Below are 24,723 nucleotides of genomic sequence, written 5' to 3'. Positions count from 1 at the left end.
CCAAAATTACAGTGCATGCATGTAAAAACAACACGGGTTCCCTTGCCAACGGTGTGTTTTAAATGCGGTATTTTGAAGTCTAAATCGCACAAGGTTGAGTAAAATCAGTTTTTCGAGAATCTGCTTTTTTGGCTGGGCTCACTAAAAAGACCTGGTCCTTTTGGGGCCCAAATGGCCCCTTTAGGTTGCTTTTGTTTCTTTAATCCATGGATTTACAGTTATTATGTAACATTGTGTACAAACTGACTTGAAAAAGAGGGGAAAATAATGAAAAAAATTACACAAATAAAATATATGGAAAAAGCTAAGAAAAAAGGAACAAGAGGAGAACAAAAAAAAGAAAAAATGGAAAAGAGAGAAAAGAAAAAGGGAAAAAGAAGAAATAACGAAAAAGCAGGAACAGAAATCGAAATCTCCGGAAAAAAAGAAAAAAGAACGCAACAAATAAATGGGGAAAAACGAAAACAGAGAACAAAACCAGAAAAAAAGAAAAAAGGAAAAAAAGCTAGGAAAAAGTAAGCAAAATGAGAAAAAAAATAAAAATTTGAAAAAAATTAGGGAAAAGAAAGAAAATGTCTTAAAAAAAGAAAAATAGTTTTAGGGGGTCTCTTTGAATGGTCTTGTGTTGCCAACATTGTACTTCCACTAAAAAGTGTAATTATATTCAGTTCTGTTTAGTGCAACCAACAACATAAATCCCCCAAAATGTTATTGTTATTATGTAACAGAAGATACTTAAAAAATCGGAAATCTCTTGTGAAAGTTGTTGCGAAAACCACTGCCGTTTATAGGCTGTACAACCTTTCTTATAGTACAACAGTCAATTCATTTGAATATAAAAAATAATTTTGCATTGGCTGAAACTCAGAAAAATGAAATGAATAACTGATTTTTGGGTTTTGGACATGTTCATACAAGTATGTATGAATTATTTTCAGCTTTTGTAAGAATATGTTATTTTCTTCAGAAATTACAATGTAGAGCAAGTAAGCCCAGCACAAAAATGACTTCCACTTTTTTTGTTTCAGGTGGCTTGCTTTGGAATGGATGGAATGATGGCGTCTCGTTTTTGACAGTTCCCGAACGTACCAATTCACCAGGTACAAGTTTGGCAACTTCAAACACCGTCACCTGATACTGCGAGGATGAAATATCTTAGACCATGCCCATAGGTTTATGATCTGGTCAAGCGTCCCTGGTCCATATGAAAGAGGAGCTGATCGATAGTTCTATCTCCTTTCTATAACAGCTGCGCCAAGCAGCCATGCGGGCCTGCACTGCGGCCAAGAGTTAAGCACGTGGGCCACACGTTGAGACCATATGGAGCACGTGACCAAATCTCTCTGCAACAACAAGTAAGAGGACGGTTTCAGATTTAACACCATGTTTGCTGGTTCTTGGGAATTAGAGTTTTTTCTGTACAAGGGAATCTCCCCAAATCGATTAACATTATAGCGGGAAACTTTCTTTTTGTGCTAGTAACTTCAAGATTTCAGCGGTCAATAACTCGAATCTAATCTCCGGTGCGTTTCCCTCCCTTTTTGATATGCAATTCCCTTTGTTAATAGATTGTGAATGTTATTTCAATTGGCCTGGTTCACTGAATCCATTTTCTTGGGATTGATAATTCATATCAGAACTCAAAGAACTTAAAGTAATAACGTAATTTAACTTTTTTATCAGTGTAGGAAATTCTAGCATCCTTCAGAGAAAAAAAAGATGGAGCACAAGCAACACCTAGAAGCAAATTCGTTTACTGATTGCAGTAAGGAATAATTTGTTTCAATCCTAACGATTTTCAAAATTAAAGCTAGAAAAATCCCTACAACAATGTACATATCAAAGTAATAACAAAATCCCCCCCAAATCCCTCTTAAAATAAAAAAAATATAAAAAAGAATATTCATTACGCTCATAAAACAATTCCTCATGTCATAAATCAACCTCGTTTTAATCCAGTACAAAATAATACATTTGATTTTTTTTTGTTGCTTATGTAGCGACGTCGCGACATATACAATGTCAAAAGACTATGCTAAACGTTGGTGCTCAGAAAAAAAAATGCAAATTTTCACAGTAGAAGAAGAAAACACCAGTTTTCAGGATAAAATAAGATGAAGGTGATATTAGCTTTTCTGCAGAATACAACCTATTCAGTGTAAAAGAAAAAGCCGGATTTTTGTGCAGATTAAGATCAATATAGTGTTCAACATAAACAAATATAATGTAATATAATATAACCATATATAACTATAATATAACAATGCTAGTTTTCGGCATAAGATAATATTGCGTGAATCTTCTGCCCTTTGTTTTAACTGATGCTAGTTTTGGGAGCGCACGAGAATGTAATTCTCTGTAATGACTTACTGGGGTTGAGTCAACACGTTTATTTCCTTTTAAATATATTCGGGAGGATTGAAGTCTACTTCGTGACATTTCTGTTTTATATTTAACATTTGAAAAATATATATTGCTATTTTTTTAACTTAATAAAAACGCTGAATAGTCCACCCACACTTAAGTCTAATTAAAATTAACTCATAATAAACGAAAGAAGTGTCAAGAACCGGAACAGGAGGAGAACCCAAATGCGTGACGTTTCTCACACAAACTTTTATCTTACGGGAAATGGGGCAGTCATGCTCGTTCACCCAAATACCAGTGATTCAGCGATTGTTGGGCGGAAGACGTAAGGCAGCAGTCTGGCGTGGAACAACAGGAAGCCAGAGGCCGACGAGATCGATACCAATTGCACGAGCAGATTTTGGACGGATGGGGTCGATACCGGAGATGACGGGACAGACAGGATTGATATCAAAACTGGATATCGAAATTAAACAGGACAAACTAGATAGGAACGAAACTGAAGATCTATACTAAACAGGACAAAAAAGACGGAAACAATATCAGACAAGAAACACAAGCAGGAAACCAGACGGATTCAAAACCCACATCATGCGGGTGCAAAGGTTCGTTGACAGACTGACAAAGAGTGAGTGAGAGCACTGAGCTTAAACAGAAGGGAAGCCAATCTGTCAAAGAGCCGCAGCTGGCGCCACACGGGCGGGGCAAATTGGGCGCCATGGCAACCGTGACAAGTAGAAATTATAAGTTTATTCTGTTTTCAATATTTGAGACCTGCAAAGTAGTTATGATAGGATACCAGTTCCTTATCATTGTCGCTATCGGCCAATCATGTTGCTGTTCTTTGATATCCTCACCCTTTAAGACTGAGCTGCTGCTTTTTATAACCTTGAAAATGTAATAAAAGAGAGATAGCTCAGGTGAAAAAGGCCTTACAACGGGCATGGAATTCTCTTCTTTGAAGGCTTCTCTTCCAGGTTTCACTGCAAGTTCAAAATCTTCTCTCCTTACTTTGAGTTCTACTTAAGTTTAAATCAACAACAAATTAAATGTAAAAGAAAAATCAACTCTTATCACCACTCATGCATTTGCAAGAGCCCGGTCACATCTCGATTGCGGCGGTGATGCGGAAAGGGCGGGGCTTCATCGGAAGGGCGCACTTAATGACATCCGCCCCGCCGCCCTCCATGTCGCCACACAAACGACCAACGACAACTTTCCAGGACTAGAAAACAACATAAATCTCTTTTTATCAAAAATCCCGCCGCGCCACTCCCGTCAGCCGGCAAATCTGCATCAGATTAATCACCGACACCCTCACCCAAAAGGACCCCTCCAAAACATCAGACATCACACACAGCTAATAAAGAGCCGCCAAATCTGTTAAGTGTGTTAAAAGGCTGCTTTCGCCTAAACCACAGTCCTGACCTTGCATGCAATGTTAAATGCTAAGCTAGGCCACGGGTTGGCAACCCAAAATGTCAAAAGAGCCATATTGGACCCCCCTCAAAAACCCATATATTTGGAGCTGCAAAATAATAAAAGCTTTAGATAGATAGATAGATAGATAGATAGATAGATAGATAGATAGATAGATAGATAGATAGATAGATAGATAGATAGATAGATAGATAGATAGATAGATAGATAGATAGATAGATAGATAGATAGATAGATAGATAGATAGATAGATAGATAGATAGATAGATAGATAGATAGATAGATAGATAGATAGATAGATAGAGAGATAGATAGATACTTTATCCATCCCCCGTAGGTAAATTCACACTTCCAGCAGTATCCTTTTGTTGTTTATTAACAGATTAACAAGATGGCCTCTGGGTGCTGTGTTGTAGTTTAGCCACCGCGGAGTGGATGACGTCACACGCTAGTCCAAAAGTTCGACGTCCCTGCAGCAGATGGAAATCTTATGCCCAGGGTTACACCGCCTCGTGTTCACGTGAATAGTGAGTCCACCTACTCTCCGCTTCCCGCAGGCTTTTGTGTCTCTGTCCTAAGAGCGCTGAAGCTGGCTAGCCCAGGGTAGCTCCGGGTAGCTCCGAGTAGCTCCACGTTAGCGTACGAGATGTTAGACGTGAGCCACGTTTCTGTAAAACACAGCAAACTGCACTCCCTGTACACTTTGATGTTTTTAATCAGCACAGCCAGTTCGTTGGTCTTATTTGGTAGAGAGTTCACATTTACCATGATAACAGATGGTACCGAAACCTTATAATGCCGCTAGGCGCTTAGCTAGCTCCGGCCCTGCATCCATGATAGGGCCCCCTCTCACAGCGGCACGAGCTGGAAAATCCCTCCAATGTGGCAAATTTGAAACAATTTTGCAAAGAAGAGTGGGCCAAAAATAGGTTTGGATTTGTTTGTGCATTGTTAATTGAATCAACATTTTAAAACTGCATATTGTATTTACTTGAGTTGTCTCTGTGATAATAAAATTGGTTTTGTGATCTGAAACCTTTGTGAAAGATAAATAGGCAAAAAACGAAATTAGGGACCTTTTTCCAAGTACAGGATATTACTATCGTGTTTCTTCCTGCCTCTACTGGCGTGTGGCGCTGTGGGAGGTCACCCAGCATCCACCCCGAAGAAAAAAATCCGGCTTCTACTCCCTATTTCGTGTGTAAACATTCTATACTGTATCTCCAGCGCGCAAAGAACTTTGACAAGTTTCTTGTTTAATATCTTGCGCATTCATTCAGTATGGTTGGTGTAAAGTGTAAAGAAGAGGCAAGCAGTTTCATTTGAGATGAAAGTGGAATAAGAAAGCTTGATGCGGTTGAGAAAATGGTTGGATCGCTTTTTTAAGGATACTTTTTACCGCAAAGGAAGAAGTCACCTAACTGTTGAAGCCCATCTTCCAAAAGTAAGTTAAACTCAACTTTATTTATCTTTATAGAGCATATTATTTAATGAAATGTTTATTTTTTAGTACAAAACAATACAGGTTACTTATACTGTCATGGTTGCCATGGCGCCCAATTGGCTGCGCCCATGTGTGTCACGGTTGCCGTGGTGCCCAATTGGCCCCGTCCGTGTGTGTGTGTGTGTCACGGTTGCCATGGTGGCCAATTGGCCCCGCCCGTGTGGTGCCAGTTGCGGCTCGTTGAGAGATTGACCTTCTGTTTATATAAAGCTCAGCGCTCTTTTGCTCCAGTGTCAGCCTGTCAAACGAACTTCTTCCCCACAAGACAAGAGTTCTGACTCGGTCCTGTTTTCCTATGATATCTCCAGTCCGGTATTGTTCCCGTTTATTGTTTTGCTGTTTGATTTCAAGTTCCAGTTTAGTTTCCGTCTGTTTTTATCTTGTTTATTATTTTCTCCAGTTTTCATTCCTGTTATCTATCCTGTCTGTCACTTCCTGTCCGGTATCTACCCCATCTGTCCGATATCAACTTGGGCAATTGGAATCGGTCTCGTCGGTCTCTGGCTTCCGGTCTTTCCACGACAGACAGCTACCTAACCTGCATGACTCCCCTTTTCCCGTAAAATAAAGGCTTGTGTGAGAACGTCACGCGATTGGGTCCTGATCCTGTTCTTGGTTCTGACATATACAAGCCTTAAACATACTTATATAAACCTTAAACATAGAAAATATAGCACTGAAGCAACTTACCAACAAATTACACTTACTAACGATCGTCCGTATTGTTCGTAAGTAGGAGTTAAAACAATTAGATAAAGCTAAAGATAAAACACAGTTGAAAGCTACCGTAGTAAAAGTATAAATGTATAAACATATGAATAAATAGATATACAGTATAGAGTCCCTTGTTGCATGAAAAACACCCACAAACTTATTGCAAAAACAGCCTGTTGCTCTGGCTCTTCTAGTCTGGAGCAGCCCACCCCCAAACCAGCGCAGTAAATGGTCCATTTTATCTCTTTGCCGCCAACCGTGACCGTAACAGCACCAGATAATCATCTGAGCCAGGGCGGGAAAAAAAAGCAGGCAGGACAATTAAATTGCAATATTTTGGCTTTTCACACGGCTGCGCTAAACCAATTAGAAGAACGCCGCGGCCGACCTTCTTCCGCAGGACGGAAAAGCCGACTAATTAGCCCGGTGTTAGCGTTAGCGGCTCACCGCGGATTGTTAGCGCCGACGCCAAACTGCTCCATTTACTCTGAAGGGGAAAACAACCTTGAGTAGGGGAGGGATCTTTTTGCATTTTGCAGTTTATAGTGCCTTGCGAAAGTATTTTTCCCCCCCAAAGAAAACTTTTGGACGTACTGCCATAATTCAGGCTTGAAACCTATAGATAACAAAACTGAAAAACTGCATGAGAGACCAAATGTATTCAACATTGTATATTGCGCCAACAAATAAAAAAAAAACAAAGAAAAGTAGATAGATAGATAGATAGATAGATAGATAGATAGATAGATAGATAGATAGATAGATAGATAGATAGATAGATAGATAGATAGATAGATAGATAGATAGATAGATAGATAGATAGATAGATAGATAGATAGATAGATAGATAGATAGATAGATAGATAGATAGATAGATAGATAGATAGATAGATAGATAGATAGATAGATTTTTAAAAATTCCATCGTAGATTTTGCTTTATGTCTAGGGTCAATGACCTGATGGAAAGTGAACCTGCGCCCCATCTGCAGGACTCTTGAGACTCCAACAGATTTTCTGCCAGAATTGCCATTTATCCTCCATCCATCTTCCTATCAACTCAAACCATCTTCCCAGTCCTTGGTGAAGAAAAGCAACCGCAGAACATGATAATGCCACCACCATGTTTGACAGTGGGGAGTGTTACACTTTACGCAAAACTTTACGCTTTGTATTCAGGACAAAAAGTTAAATTTGGTTCTCATCTGACTAGAGCACCTTGTTCCATATGCCATTTGCGTCTCCCGTGTGGCTTCACAGGCCTGTTTATGGTTTTATTTCTTGCTACAGATTTATTCTGAGTACGACTAACAATTGTCTTATGCACAGATTATCCAGCATGGACTGTGTATGCCTGCAAGTCAATCAATTTGCTTATGTCCCTCCTGGTTGCCTCTTTGACTAGTTCTCTCCTTGTTTGGGCTGAAAGTTAAAAGGGATGACCAGGTCTTGGTGGGTTTGCAGCAGTTTTATAGTCTCTTTTTGTAAACTATTCCTGCATTGAACTTTTCCACAACTTTATCTCAGACCTGCCTAGTGTGTTATTTGGTCTTCATAATGCTGTTTGAGTGCTTCAATGTGCTGTTTGTTCAGGTGCATTCAAACAGAAACTCAACTCGTTTTATGCCACATTATGTCTTTAAATGGAGAGTGCGGGTGCCAGCTCATTTTTACCATTTTGACTCGTTTTTGAAGGCCTACAAAAAAAATTGTTTCGTCTCTCTAGACATAGGACATATCAAAAGAAAGCTTCAACCCTCGTTCTTTATCAGGTCAAGTCAATTCATGTTTTTTTGTGACGCCTTTAATCACAAGGTGTCTCAAAGGGTTGCACAGACCACAGACTATTGCAAACTACAGACTATTATGACACCATCCCCCGATCTAAAACCTACATGAGGGCAAGGAAAAATTCAAAAACCTCAAGTCAAGTCATGTTTATTTGTGACAGGCTTAATCACAAGGAGTCTCAAAGGGCTGCACAGACCACAGATGATTGCAAACCACAGACTATTATTACATACACCATCCCCTGATCTAAAACCTACATTAGGGCAAGGGAAAAACTCAAAAACCTTAACAAGATGAAAATGAAGAAAACTCATTTTGGGTTAGGCACGGACCAACCATTATTTGGGTCGATTTGACCTAACATCCTGGGTTGTTAGAAAATAAACATAACCACAGAGTTGGTTGATTTGTGTAGCAACAAAAAATTAAAATCATTTTATTGTAATTCCCCCAAACACAGATATGGTAAATAACCCAAAAATACAAACTAAAAACAAGTATGTTTCTAGCGTTTTGCATAAACGATGCATGCACCTTGCAAGAACGTTTCAGCGCCAAATGGTTCCAATGAAGTGATCACAGAATTTCAGTCGTTTGGGGGCTGCCAACACACTCAATCGCTGGATAGAGGAAGCAAAGCCATACAAAGCGGTGAGGGGCTACTTGATGTGTGGACAAAGATCTGATTAACTTCATTCCTGCCATCTTGTGGTGATTTATCATACTGAAATCATCGTCAAAGGCTTGATACTTACTGATTGGCAGTGCCCAAGGCCTTTAGAATAGTTTTGAAAAACTAAAAAACAAAAATGTAAGACAATGCTTCTGAAAATGTAATTCTACGTTATGGCACTGAATAGGTTAATGATAAACAGGTCCACTTTAATTGTCAATGTTGGTCATTTAGGTTGACATTGGACCAGTCAGGGAACCTCTGGAGTCAGTTGGCTGAGCTGAGAGAACCAGGGGCCAATATTTTTGCAACAATACTTTCGCTAGGCAGTGTGAACATTTGGAGTTTTAGGATGGTGCCGAGCGGTAAAAATGTGGTTTTATGGCACCTATAAACTTTAACACAATAATGTGAAGTATGCTAGTTGCTAAATGACTGCTATTAGCGTTAGCATCACCACTTCTTATGTCGTTTTGGAGTGAGCTGGCAATAAAATCCTCATCATTTCTGGCACTAAACATGTCAACACGATCTAAGCCTTCATCTTAATCGTCTGCACCGTTTGCTGCGTGATAAAGCGGCTATAGCTAACTTAGCTTAGCATCAACTAAGTAAAGTGACAATAACTGTGGCAGACTGATTCTATTTTATTACACACTGGTGGCAAATCAATAAAAAATTTACCTCAATAGAAGAAAATGTTGCTTATTGTAGGTATTTTTTTTCATTATTTTGAGATTTTTTTTTCTCTTTTTAAAACTAAAATAAGAAAAACCATCCTTGAAATAAATACAATAGTCTTATCTATCAAATAGTAAAACTGTCATGAGCCGTAACAGGATCAGGACCCAAATGCGTAATGTTTTTCACACAAGCCTTTTATTTTACGGGAAATGGGGAGTCATGCACGTTAGGCAGCAGTCTGGCGTGGAATGATAGGAAGCCAGAGGCCGACAAGATCGATACCAATTGCCCGAGCAGATATCGGACAGATGGGGTCGATACGGGACATAATGGGACAGACAGGATTGATATCAAAACAGGATATCGAAATTAAATGGGACAAACTAGACGGGAGCAAAACTGAAAACCGATATTAAACAGGACAAAATAAACAGCAACAATACCGGACAGGAAATACCAACAGGAAACAGGTCCGAGTCGCAGCTGGCGCCACACGGGCGGGGCCAATTGGGTGCCATGGCAACCGTGACCAGAAAATTTTTTAATTTCAAGAAAACATTTCTACCTTGCTTGGAAACAAAATTATTTAAATGTACAAAACAACCAAGCAAGATAAGATATTTGATTTTATTTGAGAAACGAGACAAGAAGAAATCTTTATCAAAATAAGATTTCTTTCCAATTATATTTTTTAACTTTTTTTGATAACACATTTACCCTTTAAAATTGGTAAAATTAATTAAATAGATCATATAAATTAGATTGTCTGCCTGTGAATTTCTCACAGTTTGTAATTTTTTATACAATAAAAAATTATTGAAAGTTTTTTTTAATATATTAAAAAAAATACTGTAAAACATAATTATTGTTATTTTTCATATTTTACAAAATAAAAAACAAGCTAAAACAATAGTTCCAAAATGTGTAAACAAATGAAATAAAGTTAATAGATAATAATTCATATATTATCCATATATAAACTGTCATGATTAAAGATGTGACTCAGCTGAGCCCGCTCATTTGCCGCCAACCGCTGCGGGTTGTAATTGGCTCCCTGTCCCTATTTAAACCCAGTCCTGTCAATCCCCTGTTGTCAGTCCGTCTGCAAACCTCTGTGTATACAAGGCAAGCCTTTTTCGACCCTGACTCCCGCCTGTCCCGTTCTTGCTCCCGTTTGTCTCCGGCTACGACCTGTTTTGATCCTGACCACGTCTGCTCTACCGTCCCGCCTTACAACCCATTTTTGATCCCGACTATGTCTACTCTCCCGTCCTGCCGACCACGCTTTGCTCTCCCAGACCCGGCTACCGCCCAGTTTTCCGGCCCTGACACCGCCATTGCTCGCTAAGGAAGATCCACTTCCGTGTTAGGATCACAATCCGAGTACGAGAGCGACTTGCTTCCCGCGTCCAGCGAACACCGAATCGTGGGCGCGGCCCTTTCTCTTTCCTTCAATAAAACTTGTGGTAAACGTTACGCAATTGGGTCCTGTTTCTGTTCTGGTCCTGACATAACCAGTATATGGATTTCTGAATTTAACAGGCTTTTTTGATATGATTTGAGTAATTCTGAAAGTTTGATATTCTGTGATCAACAATTACTCTTTCAAAAAGAGTATATCGCTGCTTTTCAGTTAAAAAAAAAAAAACTACAAAAGTCCTTTTGTTTTTTTCTTTGTGTACACCGTCCCGCAATGGTGCCTTAAAGGTATCGGTATCGGTGGTAGTTTATCGGCTATTGTTAGGTAGAAAACAGTAATGTGCATCCCGAGAATTTACCACGAAAGTACCGTATTTTCCTATAAGGCGCACCAAAAAAAACACAAATTGGCCAGAAATTTGAAAGTGCGCCTTATAATCCAATGCGCCTTATCCACAGGAAAATATGGCGGATGAAATTGGAAATGCATAGTTACGATTAAATTATACTGTAACTGCTCTGCCTTTGACAAACATAGAGTGCTCATGGAGTGCCCTCTTGTGGTAAACATGTTAATCGTTTATTGCTAAGACGAATTTGAGGAGTGAAACCAGATAATAAGGATTTATGTTGTATGATTTGTGATTTGAATTTTAAGGCATTTATTTATTTTTTATGACATTTGTGTCATGATTATCGATATACATCACCTGTACCTGCCTCGGACTCTGATTGGCTCCCTGTACCTATATAAACCCACCCCTGTCTCTCCCCTTTTGTCAGTCCGTCTGCGAACCTCAGTTTACAATAGGCAAGCCTTTGTCGACCCTGACTCCCACCTGTTTTTGTTCCCCGGCTTTGACCCGGTTTTTTGATCCTGACCACCTCTACTCTCTCGTCCGGGCTTTTGACTCGTTTCCGACCCTGACCATGTTTTTGCTCTCCTGTCTTGGCTACTGACCCGTTTTTCCGTTCCCGACACCGCCATCGCTCGTCACGGAAGTCCCACTTCCGCGTTCAGAGCGAACTGCTTCCCGCTCCCAGCGATCACCGGATCATGGGTGCAACCCTTTCCTTTCTTCTAATAAAACTGAGAAAAACGTAACGCAAGTGGGTCCTGTCTCCGTTCTGGTCTTGACAATTTGCGCAATGACTGTAGTTTTACTACCAGGTGCCTTATAGTCCAGTGCGCCTTATATCTGAAAAATTTATCACAAAGGACTATTCTGGGGGATGCGCCTGATAACACCTTATAGTGCGGAAAATACAGTACTTAGAAATCCATTTATATTATAAAAACAAACATTATGATTTTTTTTCCAAAGGTGCGTTCAAGTGCGTACCAAAGCCGGTAATTGTGACGTTTGGTGGACTGCTCCTATTTTTTGCCTACTAATTGGCATCGGAGTACGTCAGTTTTGAAACTAGAGGAGGAGTGTGAGGTTTTTCAGAAGGGGTTTTCTGACCTCAGAAATGCCAAGTTTCTCCGAGACTAAATTGAAGTCTTACGTTTCCCCATTTTGGATCATGAAGTGGGAAAAAAATGTGGCACCCTGAAATAATAAACAGAGATTTTATGAAAAAGAACTAAAAATATATAGTAGCCACCCCATTATAAGCGTGTCACCATTTGGTGGTATTCTTCCATGGCACTACTGTCCAATGAATGAAGTTTTTGATGAGTGACTCGGTCCAATCTTTTCGCTTAAATGCATTTAACCACAACTCTCTTCTTTTTGTTTAATCAAGGGTGTTCACTGAGATCCTGTAACTTCCATTTACGATCGCTAACGCTTTTTCTTCGATCCTGGCACACAAACGCACAACATGAGGACATTTTAGCAATAAAGAGAGGGGGAAAAGAGAAAGTAAGTAAGAAAGAGAGAGCTGAAAGGGAGAGAAAAAGGAAGAGAAAAAAAGAAAGAAAGAAAGAAAGGAAAAAAGAAAGAAAGAAAGAAAAAAAGAAAGAAAGAAGGAAAGAAAGAAAAAAGGAGAATTTAAGAGAAAGAGACAAAGAGAAAGAGAGAATCGAAATGAAGAAAGAAAGGAAAAAAAAGCTTGTTTTTTTTCAGTGTTTTGACCAACACCGAGCATTGTTTTCCCTCCAGTTTGGACTGTGTCATAGGCCAGAGGTGTCCAACTCATTTGAGCTCAGGAGCCACAAAGTAGAAATGGCGCTCTCGCAGGGGCCGGGCTGGTGATTAGAGAGAAAGAGAGAAGAGAAGGAGAGAAGAGGGGGGGGGGGGGGGTGAGGGGAGAGAGAGAAAGAGAGATGAAGGAATAAGAAAGAGAGAAAGAGAAAGAAAGAAGGGGAGAGATGAGGGGAGACAGAAAGTAAGAGGGAAGAAAGACAGAGAAAAAGAAAGAAAAAATATAAATTGATAACAGAGACAAAGAAAAAGACAAAAACAGACAGAAAGAAAGAAAGGAAGGAAGATAGTGAAAACCAGAGCAAGAGAGATAAAGAAAAAGAGATGGAGAGACTGAGCAAAGAGAGAATAGAGAATAAATAGAGAGAAGAGACAGAGAAAAAATAGATGAGATAGAAAAAGAGAGAATAGAGACAGAGCAAAGAGAGGGATAGTAAAAGAGAGAAAAGAGACAGAGCAAAGAGAGGGATAGATAAAGAGAGAAAAGAGACAGAGCAATGAGAGGGGGATCGAAAATGAGAGAAAAGAGATAGAGCAAAGAGAGGGAGATAAAACAAGAGGAAAAAGAGACAGGGTAAAGCAAGGGATAGAAAAAGAGAGAGAAGGGACAGGCCAACGAGGAAGATAGAAAAAGAGAGAAAAGAGAACGCACAAGAGAGAAAGATAGAAAAAGAGAGAAAAGAGACAGGGCAAAGCGATGGATAAAAACACAGAGAAAAAGAGACAGAGCAGAGAGAGGGACAGATAAAGAGAGAAAAGAGACAGAGCGAGGAGAAGGATAGATAAAGACCGAAAAGAGATAGAGCAAAGAGAGGGAGATAGAAAAAGAGAAAAAAGACAGATCAAAGAGAGAGAGACAGAAATAGAGACGGAGCAAGGAAAGGGATAGAATAGAGACAGGGCAAAGAGAGGGATAGAAAAAGAGAGAAAGAGACAGAGCAAGAGAACTAGAGGCAAAGAGAGAAAATGTATAATAGAGAGAGAGGATATAAAGAGAAAATGGAGTGAAAGAAAAGGAATAGAAACATGGGAGAGAGAAGGAAAGAGATAGAAAGAAAAATCGAGAGAATGAATGAGGGAGATTTTTTCTCTTTTCTCTCTCTTTTCTCTCTCTCTTTCTTCCTCTCTTCCCCCGACTCAAACGAGTCATAGGCCCCTCCCCGCTCCTTGGCCCCGTGTTTACAATATTTCAAATTCCCTCTCAAGTGTTTGGCTTGGCAGGAGCCATCGCCTTTCCCTCAGCAATTACAAGCTTGCAGGATTTCTCCAATCAGCCTTTAGAAGAAATAACACTCTTCTACCCTCAGCCTGCTTCTGGACCACAGTTTACTCCGTTTGACGCACTCGGCTGCTAAAAAACCTCCCGTAAGGTTCAACCGACGCACGGTTATTATGCACTCCCTCAAATGGAAACGCGCTAACACCTCGGAATAATCGAGTCGACAAAATAACCCCTTAAATATTATGCAACGGATATACGCGCTTAGTAAATAGAATTTTTTCGGGAAATAAACAAAGCGGTGTGAGTAGTTTGACGTTCTTAAGAAAAGAAGTTCTTGAACACCCTGCTATTTTGCTATTTCTCCCACTTAGAAATCAAGGAGTCTGAAATTTTCATCATAGGTGCATGTCCACTGCGAGAGAGATAAACTAAAAAGAAAAATCCAGAAACCACAATGCATGATTTTTTGAACGATTTATTTGTGTGATACAGCCGCAAATAAGTATTTGAACACCTGCGTATCATCTAGAATTCTGACCCTGAAAGACCTCTTAGTCCGCCCATTAGAAGTCCACTTGCACTCCATGTATCATCCTGCTTCAGATGTAGCTGTTTGAGGTGGTTAACTGCATAAAGACACCTGTCCACCCCATAAGACTTGAACTTGTCACATGGCGAAGACCACAGAGCTGTCCAAAGACACCAGAGACAAAATTGAAAACCTCCACAAGGTTGGAAAGGGCTACGGAGCAATTGCCAAGTAGCTTGGTGAACAAAGGTCCACTGTTGGAGCAAATGGAAGAAGCTAAACATGACGGTCAATCTCAATCAGAGTGGAGCCCCATGCAAGATATCACCTCATGGGCTCTCAATAAGTCTAAGAAAGGTGACTCATCAGCTCAGGACTACACGACATGAGTTGGACAATGACCTGAAAAGAGCTGGGACCACCGTTTCCAAGGTTAATATTGGTAATACACTAAGACTTCATGATCTGAAATTCTGCTTAAACCAGCACATGCCTGTCTTAAGTTTGCATATTACCATTTGGATGACACAGAGGAGTCATGGGAGAAGGTTTTGTGGTCAGAAGAGACCAAAATAGAACTCATAATTCCACTAAGCGTGTTTGGAGGAAGGAGAATGAAGAGTACAATCCGAAAAACTCAATCTCTACTGTGAAGCATGGGGGTGTTAGCATCGTTCTTTGGGGCTGTTTTCTGTAGGGTAGAAACATGTGTTGGCCTGTAGAGGGATGGGCGCCACCAGGCTGTACTTGCCCAAGACGCACCACAGAAAATGGTGCCCTTATGTCTAGTGGTTAAGGGGTCCAACCAACCAAGTCAGGTACTACAAGAGACAGCAGCGATTTAGTGTAATTGTTCTTTTTCTTTTTTTTCTTTTTCTTTTCAAGGGAAATATTAAAATTGTTAGTCGTAATAGAGTGTTTTTTAAAGCATCAATTGATTTATATGTTGTGGAAAATAAAGAAATAACAAGAAGCGTGATATAGAAGATCTCCAGTCTTGTTGTAATGCTGTATTTATCTATTTTTCTTCATTCATACATTTACCATTTATTTATCAATCCATCCATTATCCCCATTCCCATATCGCTGTGTGTATGGACCGGCATATTTTGGTGATTGTGCCGTTCTGGCCCACCTAAAATCGAAAGTGTTTTCTGTAATCCATTATCCCAATTCCACTATTTTTGAGAGCAGGGTTTTCTTATTCATTCATTCATTCATTCATACATTCATACATTCATACATTCATTGTGTCATTTATTCATTATCCCCAATCGGCATTTTTCCACAGTCGTGCCGTTCTGGCCCACCCAAAAAGGAATTCACGGTTTTGGCCGAAACGCATTATCCCCATTCCACTATTTCTGAGGGCGGGGTTTTTTTTTCTTCATTCATTTATTCATCCATTATTCCCAATCTCATATTGTTCTGTGCAGAGACCGGCATTTTATGGGGGTTGTGCAGTTCTGGCACACCTAAAATGGATTTTTCAGTTTTGGCCGTTATATATTATCCCTTTTTGACTATTTCTGAGAGCAGGGCTTTTTTATTCATTCATTCATTCATTCATTCATCCATTATCCCCAATCTCGTATTGCTCTGTACAGAGACCGGCATTTTATGGGTCTTGTGCAGTTCTGGCCCATTTAAATGGATTTTTCAGTTTTGGCCGTTATATATTATCCCCTTTCGACTATTTCTGAGAGCAGGGTATTTAATTCATTCATTAATTAATTCATTCATTCATTCATCCATTATCCCCAATCTCTTATTGCCTTGTACAGAGACCGGCATTTTATGGGGGTTGTGCAGTTCTGGCACACTTAAATGGATTTTTCAGTTTGGGCTGTTATATATTATCCCCTTTCGACTATATCTGAGAGCAGGGTTTTTCATTCATTTATTCATTCATTCATTCATTCATTCATTCATTCATTCATTCATTCGTTCATTCATTCATTCATTCGTTCATTCATTGTTTCATTCATCCATTATCCCAAGTCCCATATTGTTGTGTGCAGGGACCGGTATTTTTCAGGGGTCGTGCCATTCTGGTCCTCCTAAAATAAAATTCACAGTTTCGGAACGTTACGTTCCATTTGAATATTTCTGAGAGCATGGGGTTTATTCATTTATTTATTAATTAATTCATCCATTCATTTGTTCATTCATTCATTCATTCTCTAATCACTTACCCTCACACGGCCATTGCAAATAAAGATAAAAACAGCAAAGAGCATTTTTTTTTTCAGTTAAGACCGCAGAAGCGTGCTGCTGTTTTTGGCCACAATCCATTATCCCCGGTCGACTATTGGTGAGACAAAAACAAAGACAGAAAATTTGTGTCATGTGTGGCAGTTTCCTCCCATTCTTTCCGCTTTAGACGAACCACACTGCGATCCATTATCCCTAGTGGACTATTGGGGCTGGCAGAGCACATGCTATAAATGAGATTTTATTGTCAATAAAGGCCATTCTGTTCTATTCTATACTATACTATGCTATACTATACTACACTATACTATACTATACTATACTATACTATACTATACTATACTATACTATACTATACTATACTGTACTGTACTGTACTATACTATACTATACTATACTATACTATACTATACTATACTATACTATACTATACTATACTATACTATACTATACTATAATAGATAGATAGATAGATAGATAGATAGATAGATAGATAGATAGATAGATAGATAGATAGATAGATAGATAGATAGATAGATAGATAGATAGATAGATAGATAGATAGATAGATAGATAGATAGATAGATAGATAGATAGATGGGGTTTAATGTGGGCTTTTACTCCCCCAGGTGGAGTTAAAGAGCCTCATGGCATGAGGAAGAAATGAAATGTAGCACACTGCAGGGGTGTTGTAGTCCGCATGATAAACAAGGGAACATTATTGATAATTTAGATATTTTTCGGTACTATAAATTTTTATTATATTTTTGAACCATCGTTTTAGCTTGTTTATTCTTATTTATTCTTAATTGTTTTTGTGTGTATTTTCACTAGTATAAGTGCAAAAAATAATCCTTAAAATGTAGAATTGTTTTTGGTTTTTGTTTTGCATCGTCAAAAGAACTGAGATTAGTCACTTCCTGTTACCAGGAAAGTAGTCATCAATAAAATGAGATCAGCCCTTCTGAATGAAATAAAACTCATATTGAGAAAGTGTCGATTGTGCAAAACGCTGAGAAAGCTCGGCGCGATTCTTCTCGCCGCCATTGACATAATTGCACAATTACTCAGCTAAACGTTCTCTCTTGAAGATGATTTGATGTCGGCTTCAGATGAAAGGCACAATAACATCAACATTAGTGAGCTTTGTATTGTCAGGGGTAACTTGGTGCTGATGAGGGGGGGGTAGAAGTTACTTGCCCCTGGGGCAAGAATGGCCCCTCCCTGCGGTCTTCCACCCACACACACAAAAAAAAAATCCCATTTACCCCGACTGGAGCCAGGAGTCGGCTTGAAAAGGCCGCGGACAAAAAGCAATTTTCCACGGGACAAAACCATTACAATGGCTCCTCTTTGATCCGGGCCCCTGGCCCCGTCCCCCTCCCGCTCCGCTTCTTCCCAGCGCCAATTGAACTTTGTCACCGTGCAACTGTCATCCCGGAAAAAACTACAAATATTTCGCGCTGAATGAAGCAGTCCGCAGCAAGTTTGGGGTCAATATTGTCTTTTCCATGAACAAGTCATATGTTTATTTATCGTCCAAAATCTATGTTCTTTTGCCCTTATCAATCTCTTCCTTTTGTTGGTCAGTCTCAGATATGGCTTTTTCTTAAGATTTTATTCAAAATCATACATGGACTTGCTCCCTTATATCTATAAGATTGAATTTCCCTCTATGTTCTGGTCCGGAGCCTTCACTCTGAAAACGCTGGTCTACTAGTGATCCCAAGAGCCAAGAAGAAATCTGCAGGTTCAAGAGTGTTCTTCATTCGTTGCCCCGCTGCTGTAGAATGTGCTGCCATCTGAGATTCCATCTGCAACCTCAGTGAACTGTTTAAATCTAGGCTTAAAACACACTAATAGTCTAAAGCAGGGGTGTCCAGCAGGAGGTCCGTGGGCCGGATCAGGCCCGCTAAGGGATTGAATCCGGCCCGTGAGACAACGCTCAGAGAAGCGCAAGATAAAAAAGAACTGCGGGTTGAAATATATTTATATATTTTCTCTCTCGCTCTCTTCCTCCCATTTTCTCTCACTCTCTGTCTCTCTCTTCTTCACTCTCTCCGACTCTCTTTTTCTCTGTCTTCTTTCCTCTTTCTCTTTCTCTCTCTTCTTTCCCTCTCTCTTCCTTTTTACCTGTTCTCTCTCTTTTTTCTATTTCTCTTTCTTGCTCTCCCCTTCCCTTTCTCTCCTTCTCTCTTTCTGGCTTTCAATTTCTCTTTGGGTTTCTTTCTTTCTCTCTCTGTCCTTCCCCTTTATCACTATTTATTTTGTTATCTCTTTTGTTTATCACGTTGTCTCTCTCTTTCTTTCTTTCTTTCTTTCTTTCTCAGTTCTTCCCTTTTTCTCTCGCTCTCTATCTCTCTCTCTTTCACTCTTTCACTCTTTCACTCTTTCACTCTTTCACTCTTTCACTCTTTCACTCTTTCACTCTTTCACTCTCTCTGTCTCTCTTTTTCTCTTTCTTTGTTCCTCTTTGTCTCTTTCTCTGTGTGTCGTTTTACCTTATTTTGCTCTCTCTTCCGTTTTTCATTTTCTCTCTCTTTTCCCTCTTTCTCTCCCTCTCTCTTGCTTCCTCTTTCTCTCTTTCTCCATTTCTCTTTTTCTCTCCTTCACTTTTACCTTCTTTTCTCTTTTATTTTCTCTTTGGATTTCATTCTTTCTCTCTCTTTCTTTCCCTCTCTCTCACTATTTCTCTTTTTAACTATTTAGTTTTGCACGCTCTCTCCCTCTCTTTTATCTCTCTCTTTCTTTGTCCGAACCTCTCTCTACTTTTCTTTCCCTCTTTCTCTTATTTTCTTTCTCTCTTTTTTTCTTTCTCTCTTAACTACTAGTCCGGCTTCTGGGAGGATGTTTGTTCTATTGTGTGGCCCCCGAGTTAAAATGAGTTTGACACCCCTGGTCTAAAGCTTAGAAATGACCTATAGTTCATGTGGGCGATGTCTGTGTTTGTTAATAGATAGATAGATAGATAGATAGATAGATAGATAGATAGATAGATAGATAGATAGATAGATAGATAGATAGATAGATAGATAGATAGATAGATAGATAGATAGATAGATAGATAGATAGATAGATAGATAGATAGATAGATAGATAGATAGATAGATAGATAGATAGATAGATAGATAGATAGATAGATAGATAGATAGATAGATAGATAGATAGATAGATAGATAGATAGATAGATAGATAGATACTTTATTCATCCCCTAAGGGAAATTCACATTTCCAGCAACATCCCTGAGCTGAGAACAGTACAATAATAAAGCCAAAAGAATACAATATACAAATACCCAGTGTGACGTGCAAATGCCCACTGTAGCGTGTTATATAGAGTAACTAAATAGTGCTAGTAATACTACATCCATTACAACCTGGTCATCCCGGAAGGGAGATAACCGAAAGTGCGGTCCCTTCTCAAGGTTTCTTCAAGGTTTTTGAGTTTTTCCTTGCCCTAATGTAGGTTTTAGATCAAGGGATGGTGTCATAATAGTCAGTAGTTTGCAATAGTCTGTGGTTTGTGCAGCTCTTTGAGACTTCTTGTGATTAAGGGCGTCACAAATAAACATGATTTGACTTGAGGTTTTTGAGTTTTTCCTTGCCCTCATGTAGATTTTAGATCAGGGGATGGTGTAATAATAGTCTGTAGTTTGCAATAATCTGTGGTTTGTGCAGTTCTTTGAGACTCCTTGTGATTAAGGGTGTCACAAATAAACATGACTTGACTTGACTTTCTATGCGATTCTACCTTGAAGGCCAGCATCTCGGAGTCGCCTCTTCACTGTAGATGTTGACACTGCTCATTTGCATGTCCTGGAGAGGGATGGGCGCCACCAGGCTGTACTTGCCCGAGACACACCACAGGATTTAACCAAGTTGTTAGTTGTATTTCTCAAACTAAAGACTACTTCTCTTTCTTCTCTGCTTGGGGCCGTTTTATGCTGTTCTCTGAAGGGATATGTACACCCCATCGGAGGAGATCTGGTTTAGCACCAGCATTCTGGACACTATTATAAGTTTGAAATGTAATTTCCTTGTTTTGTCATTTTCTTTTCGAGCAGTCAATTTCTGTTTTCCTGTTTTGGTTTTAGATATGTCTTCCTTGCAAGAAAAAAAAGCCTCGGCATTCGACTACTTCCTTTGGCCACATGTGTAGTACAGTACTATTGTACAGTTCAGCTACTTTTTTCTGTTTTGTACAAATATTTTGTTGAACTCTTTGAATGGTTGATAGTGTTTTATTATTTTTGTACTGTGTCCGAATAAACGTCATTCATACGATTTCATACATGAAATAGCCTCCATTTCCTAGAACAAAATATTCTTTTGAGTTTCATATGAAAGTCTTCTTTTTATGGCTGTTCTGAAAGTTTAATCACACCCACTAATGTGATGCTCCAGATACTGGACTTATTTAACCAGCTAAACCAGAAATGTCAACCTCAGTTAGACTGCAGGGCCAGATCCCAGAGGTGGGCCAGGAGGGCCTGCAATTGCTTCTCTGCTGGCCTAAAAATATCTGAATCATGTAATGTTAATTATATCCATCAACATTGATTAAATAACTTAATAACCTTTCAGCTTCCTTTATTTGCTTCTCCCTGGTTGTGCTGCTTCCAGATGAATATACAAACAAGTAAATTATGTCATAATTTCCTCCAATAATACATATTAGACTTTGGTGCATTACTGCCCCCGAGCTGACTTTTCCCGAGGCCTTCTAGAGGGCCCTGACTTTGCCAACTCAAAGTCGGATTGGTTGAACAAACAGCTGTCTGGGAGACTGTCGTGACGGGACACGGCCTTCGGGATTTTCTGTGAAGGCCTCTGGGTGGATTTCTAAACCTGCCTGAAAGGTGATTGGTCAAACGCTTAAATATGAAAGCATGTCTGGAAGCAAGACAACAATCACAGGAACATGACTGACAAGTTGGAATTATTGAATAAGTATTCATAGACTGAATATAATTACATTGCATGATTTGTATACTTTTTACACCAGTGGAGAAGGTCTTGCAGGCCCTGGCGGCCCACCACTAGTAGATATTGAATAAAAACCAGAAATTTTCAGCTAACACAGTCATTAACCACATTCACAATGTTTGGGGTCTATTCCTGATTAGTTAAATGTAATCTTCCATTGCTTTCCATTCCCTTCTGAGCGACCCCAAACTTTTGAACAGTCGTGTCGAAAGTTTTGTCCCCCCCCTTTTTCCACCTTGGTCCAGCTTGCCCCCCTCCCGCCCTTCTCCCCTCCTGGCCTTCTAAGTAACAGAGGCATGCGGCGCCGGCATGTGGATAATGGTCGGCGGGGGCCCCCGGCGACATCAAAAGCCGAGAGAGCCCCTAAGAATACAAATGTGGGGCCTAATGGTACACTTCATTAATGTCCTCCCCATCAAAGGCCACTTTACTGACTTGGGAGATTGACTAATTTACACATTGTGGGAAATTGCTCCCAGCCATGCGTAAAACTGCCAAGCGTTTAAATAGAGAGCAACCGAGAAGGGGAAAAGGGAGGCGGGGTTGGGGGGGGTTTGGTCTCAGTGGACGGGACAGCCCCTGTTCTCCTCAGAGTCACACATGTAGCCATATAAACCCACCCCTCACTCATTTAGTGTCATGAGTTAGAAGTGAAGACAAATACAAAGGCGTTTTTCATGCATTGCAAATCAAATTCAAAATAATGAGTAGCGAAATTTCCCCTTATTAATGATTGCAATTCCCTTTATTGAACCACATAAGGCGCACCTATTTACTCACTCAATCTTCTTAGTGTGCTGTGCCGAAATCAAAAGCCAAATACAAGTGTACTTTAAGTTTCTCACCTGGTGGGTCAGGACCCAAAAGGAGGTACCCGTTTTCAGTGGGTTGAGGGCCTTTGCCATGACAAAATAATGCTGAGAACCAAGGTTTCAAACAGAGAGAAGCGCAAGAGAAAAACGAGCTGCAGGTTGAAATATGTCCACTTGATGTTGCCAAGGTCAGGGGCCTCTCCCAAAGACGCTGTAGTTGTATTTCTCTCTTTCACTCGCTCTTCCTCCCTTTTTCTCTCATTCTCTGTCTCTCTCTCTTTCACTTTCTCTGTCTCTCGTTTTCTCTTTCTTTGTTCCTGTTTGTCTCTTTCCCTCCTTTTTTTTTGCTCTCTCTCTTCATTTTTTCCTATTCTATCTCTTTTCTCTGTTTCTCTTGTTTACTTTCACCTTCTCTCTTTCTATTCTTCTCTCTTTCTCTCCTCTTTTCTCTCCTTCTCTCTGTCTCGCTTTTAATTTCTCTTCGGGTTTCTTTCTTTCTCTCTCTTTTTCCCCCTCTCCTACTATTTCTATTGTTATCTCTTTTTTTCCTCATGTTGTCTCTCTCTTTCTCTCTCTTTCTCTCTCTTTCTCTCTCTTTCTCTCTCTTTCTCTTTCTTTCTCTCTCTTTCTCTCTCTTTCTCCCTCTTTCTCATTTTCTCTTTTTCCTTGTCCCACACTCCTTTTCTATCCCTCTCTTTCTCTTCTATCTTTCTTTTTTTTTCTTTCTCCTCAATCGACTAGTCCGGCCTCCGAGAGAATGTTTGTTCTATAGTGTGGCCCCCAAGTTAAAATGAGTTTGACACCCTGGCTTAGAAGAAGAAAAAAACAGAGGGTTGATTACACACGGTAACAGTAGATGGCGATAATGCCCTACTTGATCTCTTGTACCTGTTAAGTCATTTGCTGCGTTTGAGAGGGAAAAAGTAGTTTTCAGTGGGTTGAGGGCCTTTGCCCATACAAAATAATGCTTAGAAGAAGAAAAAAACTCTGTAACAGGGGATGGCTATAATGCCCTACTTCATCTTTTCTACCTGTTTAGTCGGTCTACACGTTTGAGTGGGACCACATCTCATTTTATTGTGATTTTGTTGGTTTCATTCCCCTTTTCCGACCACATTAATAGGTCCCGAGAAAGTTTGTGATAAGACGAAGAAAAAGTGGATAAAGTGGACATCTCATTTCATTGTTATTTTGTTGGTTTTATTTCTTTTTTCTGTCCATAATAATACGTACCAAGAAAGTTAATGATGAGAGAAAGGAAAAGAGGGAAACGGTCACAACAGCGATCAAGTTGAACTAGGAAATGATTACGAAATACGAAAATGGTGTACAACTGTCTGCCATTTAATTGCTGCTAGAAGGTACAGTAAATGTATATTAATCTTTCCTAACTGTTCAATTGAATAATGATTGATGTTTGAGTAGACACTCTATTAGTATTTTTGAATTTATTTTAGTATGTGGCTCTTTTAAAGCAGTTTTGGGGGTCGCTTCTACGTGCTGTAGGCTTATACACGAGCATATCTGGTACTTGAAGTCGTTTTTGTCACGGTTGCCATGGCGCCCAATTCTCACTCTCCCTTTGTCAGTCCGTCAACGAACTTCTGCCCCCACAAGATGTGGGTTTTGACTCTTTCCGGTTCCCTGCCTGTGTGTCCTGTCCGGTATTGTTCCTGTCTATTTCTTGTCTATTATTGATCTCCAGTTTAGTTCCCGTCTAGTTTGTCCCGTTTAATTTCGATATCCTGTTTTCGATATCAATCCTGTCTTTCCCGTCCTGTCTGGTATCGACCCCATCTGTCTGATTTCTGCTCGGGCAATTGGTATCGATCTCGTGGGCCTCTGGCTTCCTGTCATTCCAAGCCAGAGTGCTGCCTAATGTGCATGACTGCCCCATTTCCCGTAAGAGAGGAACGTCAAGCATTTGGGTTCTCCTCCTGTTCCGATTCATGACAGTTTTGGTTTTGCTGATCATTTTATCTTTTGAAAAATTTATAAAAACTGCAAAATCCTTTCATTGGGATCATTTGAGAAGCGGAAATGTATTCTTGATTTGAGTCGCATTTCATGATCACTGATTAATTTCACCTGCGCCCGCTTGTTTGGCGCCAGCCGCTGCTGGCTTATTGGTTACCCGTCCTATTTGAGCTCCGTCCTTTCACTCGCCTGTTGTCAGTCCGTCAGCAAACTTCTGTTTCCACAAGGCAATCATTTTTGACT

This window comes from Urocampus carinirostris, chromosome 6 (genome assembly GCF_059441175.1).
Source record: "Urocampus carinirostris isolate Australia breed hairy pipefish chromosome 6, RoL_Ucar_1.0, whole genome shotgun sequence".
NCBI classification, from domain to species: domain Eukaryota; kingdom Metazoa; phylum Chordata; class Actinopteri; order Syngnathiformes; family Syngnathidae; genus Urocampus; species Urocampus carinirostris.
This window is presented reverse-complemented; position numbering follows the sequence as displayed.